We start from the raw sequence: 10,000 nt of genomic DNA, 5'->3' as shown, positions 1-10,000 counted from the left end.
ATACACATAGACACACACATAGACACACAGACACACACAGACACACACAGACACACATATATACACACAAACACACATTGACACACATAGATGCACACAGACACACACAGACAGACATAGACACACACAGACACACACAGGCACACACACACACAGACACACATAGATACACACAGACACACACAGGCACACACAGACACACATAGATACACACAGACACACATAGATACACACAGACACACATAGATACACAGAGACACACATAGATACACACAGACACACACACAGACACACATAGATACACATAGACACACACAGACACACATAGATACACACAGACACACATAGATACACACAGACACACATAGATACACATAGATACACATTCCCTTGTTCTCCCACCAATTACATCACACACACACCCTCACACAACGTTAGATCTATGAATCACGCATGAGTGTGTGTGTTTGTGTCTCAGCAATATGGAAACAGTCTGGCTGTCCTCCTTCACCTACGGCTGAAATGGACACCCTTCAACTCAAACAGACACACACAAAGACACACACAGACACACATAGACACACACAGACACAGACACACACAAAGACACACATAGACACACATAGACACACACACACACATAGACACACACAGACACACATAGATACACACAGACACACATAGATACACAGAGACACACATAGATACACACAGACACACACACAGACACACATAGATACACATAGACACACACTGCCCACAGCAACAACTGTCTGTGAGAAGACGCACGTATATATAAAGGACTGTGAGAAATCTGCATCCTAACAAGTACATTTCCAAAACACACACACTCTCTCACCAACAGAACACACTCTCTAATACACCACAAGGCCAGAGTGGGATAAGGGTGGACAATATAGTGTGAACGTTACATCACATCATAAATCTTATAGTACTGGTATATAACAGGATTTTTATTTCAGATGATCTGAATAGCCATTCTCCCACAGCAATACATCCCCAGTCTCCTCCCCTGCCTCTGTGATCTGCCTGACTGTGTGTGTTTGAGTTGCACACACACCACAGCCCTGCCAGAGTGGTCTCTGTGGCTGTCCAAGCGTCAGTCTGTCCAGCCAGGGTCGAGTTACGGCTTCACCAGATCTCTGCTTCACACACACACACACACACAAACACCCCAAAGCCACGTCCATTCACCGAACTATACAGCAAAATCTAGATAACACAAAGTGTGTGTGTGTGTGTGTGTGTGTGTGTGTGTGTGTGTGTGTGTGTTCAAGGTTTATTCTGGGAGAATTCCAGAAGGGAGACCCTGTGACTGACTCCGCCACCCAGGAACTAACAGGATATATCACAGGGTGACAGAGCAGCACCTCCATTACATAAGGCATGATGTCAGATCTATTCATTACATTTCTATCTGGTACATTCTGTCTAAGTAGGAAGCCTTGTCCGAGCCGGAACAGCAGGAGCCTCTCTCCTATTGTGTAGGCAGCTTGATCAACACCCCCTGGACAGGACGCCACTGTATCGCTTGTCTCCCCCTAAACCTCAGAAACAGGCTTCTAACTAGACAGGGTTTTGGAAGGCTGGCCACGCGAGACTAGTTCAACCCCCAATCCTCCTCCTTGGTTCATGCTGACTGCCAAGCAAAGAGGCATTGGGTCCCATTTTTAGAGTCTTTGGTATGACTCGACGGGGAATCGAACCCCCAACCTTCCAATCTCAGGGCGGACACTTGGGCGTCCACTCACCTGGTGTCCAAGGTCTGGAACCCTGATTAGGAGCGCAGGATGAAACCCCCCAGGTCTGTGTTGAGAGAGGGCCTCTAGGGAAAGATGGGAGGGATATTCTCTGTCTGTGTTTATGTATGGTTATCAAGGTGTTATGGGATCCTTATGTAGGTGGCTAGGTGTCCTACCAACTGTGTTACAAAATAGTCAAACATGGAAAAATATAAGCAACAGCTCAGATATTCAACTTCTGCCTGTATATTCAGGGGCAACAAATGGGCACTTTGCTACATTCAGTAGAGAACGATATATAGTCTACTGTCATGCAGATTAGAACAGAAACGAACATGTATGTCATTATTGGACAAGTTCAGGTAGAAATCCGTTTCAAAACGTTTTAGTTTAGTAGAGGTAATCCCCCGCTCATCCCAACGCAAACCAATGATCCAGTACTATCAGAGTACACTAACACCCACACACCAACTCCAGTGGCTTTTAATGAGTAGCCTTTACAGCCAATGGAAGTATCCTAGCCTACAACCAACACTGCGACTCGACTCAACTATCAACAAAAACTTGCAAAACACACACAAACACTTGAATAGCCTCTCGCGGTTCTCACACATTGCGAACTCCGCTCGTACCGAAAAAAAATCGTAAAATCAGATATAACGCAAACCGTATCCTACCTTTTCTTTTCTCCCTTTCGCTCTTTTTAAAAAATATTTCCCCTCGCCTCCTCCGTCACGACCGGTCGTTCAGCTCCACATATCATACGGGATAGATATAATCCTAAAGGGCTTTCGCTCTCGGGTTCCGCCAGAGAAGAACAGAACGTGACTTGGTGTTGTCGGTGGAGCGAGCTGAGCGTCAGCAGCGTCTCCACTGGGGCTCGAGCTGCTCCGTGTGTGTGTGTGCGTGTGGTATTGTATGTCAGTGAGGGGGGGAGAGGGTGACAGCTCCTGGAGAGAATGAGCAGCGTGCGGGGGGTTCCCGTGAGCAAACGGTGGCGGGAATTTGTATGGAGTGACACGCACGCACGCATACACACATTAAACCATTCGATATACATATTGAGCTGTCAGTGACTATCGATAAATCAAAACTCAGAGATTAGGGCAGGCTATATTCTTCTCGCAGTAGGCCAGCCTAAAGAAAATGTTTGTATGTGTGTAAATGTTTACTTATAGGCAGTGTGTGATGTGCTTTTGTGTTGTGTTGTTGTGTTATTGAACTGTGTGTTGGTGTGTGTACAGCTGTGAGGCTATACATGAGCTATGTACAGCCTCCTCTTTCTATTTAAATCTCCTTATCATCTCAAACCTAGATTTGACCACTTATTATCCACCTGAAGTTAACACTTTTAACACCTGACAGGCCCTGTTGCTATGGGAACCAGCGAGGTATACACCTCTGTTACTATAGAAACCAGGGACCTCAAAGTGATATTCTATATAAGACAACAACTATATCTCAACACACATCTCTGATACACACGCACACACCTTAGATCCTTCTCGAAATCTCTACTGGAATGTGGCTCCTATAACCACATCAGTGGTCACAAGGCGCATCACATGACACACAGGGTGTGTGTGTGATGTTACAGTTGTTTACGATTGCTTACACACTAAAATTGAACTTTTCCCACAATTAGCAAAACCTTACACTCAAGGAGCAAAACACAAGGCTAGATTTGCACAACTGTACGCACATTGTCAGCTTCACACTATTTGCTAAACATTACACACACTTGTATACATCAGACACAGAAGTATATTATGATGTCACTTCCTTGCAATTCCAAAGCACTGACTGTCATATTACTACACCTATGAGCCAATCTGTTAAACACAGCCATCAGGTGCACAAACACATGATTGCTAAATTGTAGACACACCAATCAGGTTTAAGCACTATAAAAATGCAGCAGGTAGGTTCACCTGCCTTCAACCAAAATGGAAGGAGTCAGAAGAAGAGTGAGGGTGAGAGGAGGAGTACACAGAGAAGGAGGAGGTAGAGGAAGAGGAAGATCTGAAGCAGGAGGAGAACGTGCACAAAGAAGAAGAGGACCAAACTTATCAAATGACATTTGTGCAACACTAGTGGACCATGTTGTGAACCACGGATTGACGTTGAGGGAGGCTGGACTGAGAGTTCAGCCAAATCTTAGCAGATATACAGTGGCATCTGTCATAAGGACTTTTCGACAGGAAAACAGGTAGATCTGTCTACAGTTACAGTAACCAGCTGCTTATTGTCTGCACCATATCAGCACTTCTGATACCCCTTCCTGTGACATTGGACAGTAAGTTACATGTATTATTCTCTACATAGGATTTTAGGGTCGGGAACGACAAGGAGGAAGGGGGCCCATATTCACGGAAGAACAATAGCGAGAGATAATAAACATGGTTTTGGCCAATAATGTCCATCAGGTCTCAGAGAACAACAAGCCAACATTATCGGTGACCATGCCATTTTCAATAATGCCATCAGGCTCAGAGAACTACAAGCCAACATTATCAGTGACCATGCCATTTTCAATAATGCTATGAGGCTCAGAACTACAAGCCAACATTATCAGTGACCATGCCATTTTCAATAATGCTATGAGGCTCAGAACTACAAGCCAACATTATCGGTGACCATGCCATTTTCAATAATGTCCATCAGGTCTCAGAGAACTACAAGCCAACATTATCGGTGACCATGCCATTTTCAATAATGCTATGAGGCTCAGAGAACTACAAGCCAACATTATCAGTGAACATGCCATTTTCAATAATGTCCATCAGGTCTCAGAGAACTACAAGCCAACATTATCGGTGACCATGCCATTTTCAATAATGCTATGAGGCTCAGAGAACTACAAGCCAACATTATCAGTGAACATGCCATTTTCAATAATGTCCATCAGGTCTCTCAGTCAACACTGGCACACATCCTGAAAAGACATCAGGTTCAAATGAAACAACTTTATTGAGTGCCTTTTGAGCGGAATTCAGAGGGTCAAACGGCTGCAGCATGAGTATGTGGAGGTTAGTATTGTTCACTTTAGCACTGTGATGTTGCATACTGCACACATGACTTCTTTACATTGACTGTATACTAGACATTTCCTGAACTACACAATCTGGTCTTTCACTGTATTTCAGGGAGTTTTGCAGATGGATGCTGAGGAAATCCTGCATGAATTTAGATATATTGATGAGGCAGGGTTCAACCTCACAAAAGCAAGAAGGAGAGGCAGAAATATCATTGGCCACAGGGCTATAATCAATGTCCCAGGGCAACGTGGGGGTAGCATCACCCTTTGTGCTGCCATTTCACAGCATGGGGTTGTCCTCCGTCATGCCAAAATGGGCCCTTACAACACACCTCACATTCTCACATTTTTGGACCGATTGCGCCACATCGTCACAGCAGGTAATGAAATGCACCAGATGCAATACACGGTCATCTGGGACAATGTGTCATTCCACCGCTCTGCTTTGGTCCAGAACTGGTTTCAACACCATCCACAGTTGACAGTACTATACTTTACACCATACTCTCCGCTTCTAAACCCTATTGAAGAGTTGTTCTCTGCATGGAGGTGGAAGGTTTACGATCTCCAGCCCCAGGCTCAGGCACCCCTCATTCAGGCCCGGAAGGTTTACGATCTCCAGCCCCAGGCTCAGCTACCCCTCATTCAGGCCAGGAAGGTTTACGATCTCCAGCCCCAGGCTCAGGTACCCCTCATTCAGGCCATGGACGACGCCTGTGACCAAGTCGACGCCGCAGCTGTGCAAGGATGGATTCGACATTCAAGACGGTTCTTCCCGCGTTGTCTTGCTAATGACGATATTGCTTGTGATGTTGATGAAATTCTCTGGCCAGATCCAGCTAGGGGAAGAGATAATGTATAGAATGTTTACTGTAGTATTTTCTGTACAATATTGTCTGTTTTTTTTTCAGATGATTTTTTATGTTTGTTGTTGTTATGTACTGTAGTTGTAACCTGTACTGGATACAGTATTTTACATTTGTCTGTTTGCTGAGCTAACAGTGTTATGCACACTACTGTAGTAGCATGAAAACTGGGACATGTGTTGTTGTGATTCTCCATGTTGACATGTTGACTGATTTGGGTATATGGAGAGAAATACATGATGTTTTCCTCAGTCTGCAGCATTGGTCTTATGTAGTGTTTGTATAGTTGCACTTTCTCTGTGTACTTCATTTACAGCACTCTAATCACTGACAATTAGACTTGCTAAAAGTGTTTTAGGTTAGCAACAACGGTGTGTAACTGGTTCAAAAAGATTGAAGTCATATGAAATGTGTGTTTCCTATGGTAACAAAATATTATTTTGATGAAGTTGTGTATAGTTTTGACAAGTGTTCCATTTTGCAAATGATCTGAAGTGTTGTGCTACTTTGGTGTAGAGTTGTGCTAATTGTGTGTAGTGTTTTGACAAACCGGGCCCTGTTTTCAAAATTGTGCTTAAACAATTGAACAAAAACTAATGCGTGTGTGTGTGGACAGTAACATGGTCTTCCCACGCTGCAGTAAAAAAACACACACTGCACAGCTGACTGGTCTGTCAGAGTTACAGTACATTCACTGCCTTCCTGTCCTCCCCCCTTTACCCATGACCCCTGTGTGAGTGTGTGTGTGTGTGTGTGTGTGTGTCTAAGTTCCGGCTGAAAGCAACAGATGCCAGACATACAGCATCACTCACACAAACATGCAGATGGGCAAGGACATCTAGGTCACACACACACATCTCTCTCTCCATCCTTTTTCTCACGCTCTATCTACAGCTGAAGTCAGAAGTTTACATACACCTTAGCCAAATACATTTAAACTCAGTTTTTCACAATTCCTGACATTTAATCCTAGTAACAATTTCCTGTCATAAGTCAGTGAGGATAACAACTTTATTTTAAGAATGTGAAATGTCAGAATAATAGTAGAGAGATTTATTTCAGAAGTTTACATTCTGTCACGGTTTTCCTCCTCTTCGTCTGAAGAAGAGAGGCGAGAAGGATCGGAGGACCAATATGCGGCGTGGTAAGTGTCCATGGTTTTAATAGGAAAACTCAAACATGAACACAACTACAAAACAATAAACGTGAAAACCGAAACAGTCCTAACTGGTGCAACAAACACAAAGACAGGAAACAATCACCCAGAAAATACCCAAAGAATATGGCTGATTGAGAACCAATCTAGGCAACCATAGACTTACCTAGACAACTAAACTGAACACAACCCCATAAATCTACAAAAAACCCTAGACAAGACAAACACAAATCACCCATATCACACCCTGGCCTAACCAAGATAATAAAGAAAACAAAGATAACTAAGGCCAGGGTGTGACACATTCACTCAATTAGTATTTGGTAGCATTGCCTTTAAATTGTTTAACTTGGGTTAAACGTTTCAGGTAGTCTTCCACAAGCTTCCTACAATAAGTTGGGTGAATTTTGTCCCATTCCCCCTGACAGAGCTGGTGTAACTGAGTCAGGTTTGCAGTCCTCCTGGCTTGCACACACTTTTTCAGTTCTGCCCCACAAGTTTCTATGGGATTGAGGTCAGGGCTTTGTGATGGCCACTCCAATACCTTGACTTTGTTGTCCTTAAGCCATTTTGCCACAACTTCAGAAGTATGCTTGGGGTCATTGTCCATTTGGAAGACCCATTCGCAACCAAGCTTTAACTTCCTGAATGATAATTGCTACCAAGGATCAACCAGACTTGTGGAGGTTTACAATTTTTCTGAGGTCTTGACTGATTTCTTTTGATTTTCCCATGATGTCAAGCAAAGAGGCACTGCATTTGAAGGTAGGCCTTGAAATACATCCACAGGTACACCTCCAATTGACTCAAATGATGTCAATTAGCCTATCAGAAGCTTCTAAAGCCATGACATCATTTTCTGGAATTTTCCAAGCTGTTTAAAGGCACAGTCAACTTAGTGTATGTAAACTTCTGACCCACTGGAATTATGATACAGTGAATTATAAGTCAAGTAATCTGTCTGTAAATAATTGTTGGAAAAATGACTTGTGTCATGCACAAAGTAGATGTCCTAACAGACTTGCCAAAACATTAGTTTGTTAACAAGAAATTTGTGGAGTGGTTGAAAAATGAGTTTTAATGACTCCAACCTAAGTATGTAAACTTCTGACTTCAACTCTATCTATCTATCTATCTATCTATCTGTCTGTCTGTCTGTCTGTCTGTCTGTCTGTCTGTCTGTCTGTCTGTCTGTCTGTCTGTCTGTCTGTCTGTCTGTCTGTCTGTCTGTCTGTCTGTCTGTCTGTCTGTCTGTCTGTCTGTCTGTCTGTCTGTCCTGTCTGTCTGTCTGTCTGTCGTCTGTCGTCCGTCCGTCCGTCCGTCCGTCCGTCCGTCCGTCCGTCCGTCCGTCCGTCCATCTATCTATCTATCTCCCCTTTTTACTCTCTTGCCCATTTATGTCAGTCCTCTCTGTGTTTTGGTCAGTTAATTAATTAGTTTGTTAGTTCATTTGTGATTTAGTTACATTAGTTCACTATCATTATTGATTGACTTAGGTAACATTGCTGTACCTGAACATTTATACCAATAAAGTTGAGTTGAATTGAACTGAGGGTATGTCTGCTTCCTTAGCCCCAACACCAGCTGCCTCTCACAACGACAACAGCCGGGGGGGAGGGGAGGAAAGTGAGGGGAATGAGCGTGAGGGAGAGAGAGAGAGGGTTTGAAACTAGATTTAACAGCCTACCTTTGGGCTTTGGTTTGTGGGGCGCTTACAGTTTGGTGCATTTTTCACATCATCCCAAACATGTGCAAAATAATAAGTGCATTTCTCAGAACAATTTGTACAAACTGCAATAGACTATAGATATGTTTCTAAAGCTAGTCAGTCACTAAACATCCTTAGTACATCTCTCAAAAGTAAATATTAATGCCAATGTTCATGTCAGTGTCATCAGAATGATAAGTCATTGAGTCATTGTTGACGAACAAGGTCGTCAAAATGTTTAGGCATGTTGTCAATGTAACTGTGTACTTTGACAGTAATACCTGATGTAAACTTAGGCTACAGTTTGGATTACAGTTACTGTATTGAAAATGCACAAGGCTGCACTTCTATGGCATATATCAATTTCAACAGTACTATTTACATATTACTATATGTGGGTTATTGATTGAAAGAGACTGGACAACCCAAGGGGCACAAAGGGAAAAAAACTAAATTAGAAAGAAACACAGGAAACCACCCCTAAGGCACAACTTTGCCCGCAGCACTGTTGTGCTGTCTCTACACATCCAGACGTTCCTGTCTGTCGGCCCACATATTCTCATCCACATCACACCGGATATTTTCCCTTCCAATGCAAAGTGGAAAGAATCTTTTGGAATGCCTTATCCATTCTCTGCAGGCGTCTACTGTGATGTCCTCACATGCTGCATCCATTGCAGCCAGCAGGGTCATCTGTGTGTGTGGCTGATGATCGTACACCTTCCACCTCCATGCTGAAAAGAACTCATCAATTGGGTTAAGGAATGGTGAATAAGGTGGGAGGAATTCTATGAGCTCGGGTGGGTCACAATCCATTGCCTTATGATGTTTGATCGATGGAAACTCACATTATCACAAATGACCACATACTTTGGCAAATCCTCTCTAAACAGACCCCTCTCATCATCAGGGATGAGAGCCCTGTAGAGAGTCTCTAAAAAGTTGAGTAGATGCTGGGTGTTGCATGGCCCTATAAGGGGGATATGGGTTAGGACACCATGCTCCGAAATAGCAGCACACATGGTGATATTTCCTCCCCGTTGGCCTGGCAAATCCACAGTAGCTCTGTGACCGATGGTATTCCGATATATTCCGATATTCCTTCTGCATTTGGTCAGGTTGAAGCCAGCCTCATCCACGTATACAAAGTTGTGAGAGGGTTCACTTGATTCCAACTCCATTATACACTATATCCCAGAACACACAGTTTAATTTGTTTTGGTAAGGAAGAGTGACATAAAATGTACATATATTGCATGTTCCTTCCACAGCAATGGAAATGTGTGCAGTTTATGCTTACTGTACTATGTATCACTATAAAATGTTGCTGTAAAGTAGTTACATAGATATGTTTTACCTGTACATACTGGTACCGTAGCTCCTTAACTCTGTCCTCATTCCTTTGGAATGGTACACGGTACAGCTGTTTCATACTCATCTGGTTTCTATGCAGCACCCTGTCGATGGTTG

The 10,000-nt window shown here is 43.3% G+C and overlaps 1 protein-coding gene across 1 annotated transcript in view; it reads right to left on the bottom strand.

The window, feature by feature from the left end:
* Positions 1–2,720, bottom strand: part of LOC109883522 (serine/threonine-protein phosphatase 2A regulatory subunit B'' subunit alpha) — a 40,332-nt gene extending 37,612 nt beyond the window's left edge. The window contains exon 1 of the mRNA XM_031792651.1: positions 2,441–2,720. The gene's annotated coding sequence lies outside the window, so the exon portion shown is untranslated. The remainder of the gene's footprint in view (positions 1–2,440) is intronic.
* Positions 2,721–10,000: the final 7,280 nt, after the last annotated feature.

The sequence above is a fragment of the Oncorhynchus kisutch genome, linkage group LG16 (genome assembly GCF_002021735.2).
Source record: "Oncorhynchus kisutch isolate 150728-3 linkage group LG16, Okis_V2, whole genome shotgun sequence".
Classification (NCBI taxonomy): domain Eukaryota; kingdom Metazoa; phylum Chordata; class Actinopteri; order Salmoniformes; family Salmonidae; genus Oncorhynchus; species Oncorhynchus kisutch.
Note: the sequence above shows the minus strand (reverse complement) of the source record. Positions and strands in the feature narration are given on the sequence as shown.